The following is a 247-nucleotide window of genomic DNA, read 5'->3' as shown; positions in this document are numbered from 1 at the left end:
TTTTTTTTTTTTTTTTTTTTTTTTTTTTTTTTTTTTTTTTTTTTTTTTTTTTTTTTGTATATTTATGTTGCTAGCAAGAGCTATAGCTAATGAATGCAAAGCTAACTTTATCTCCGGAAGCATAAATATATATATTTTTTTTATTTATTTATTTTTTTTTATTTTGTTTTATTTTGTTTTAGTTTTGTTTGTTTTAGTTTTTTTTTATTGTATTTCTGTTTGTTCTGCTTTTGTCTCCTCTTTTGTC

This window comes from Eimeria mitis, genomic scaffold (assembly GCF_000499745.2).
Source record: "Eimeria mitis Houghton genomic scaffold, Emh_scaff1532, whole genome shotgun sequence".
NCBI classification, from domain to species: Eukaryota; Apicomplexa; class Conoidasida; order Eucoccidiorida; family Eimeriidae; genus Eimeria; species Eimeria mitis.
Note: the sequence above shows the minus strand (reverse complement) of the source record.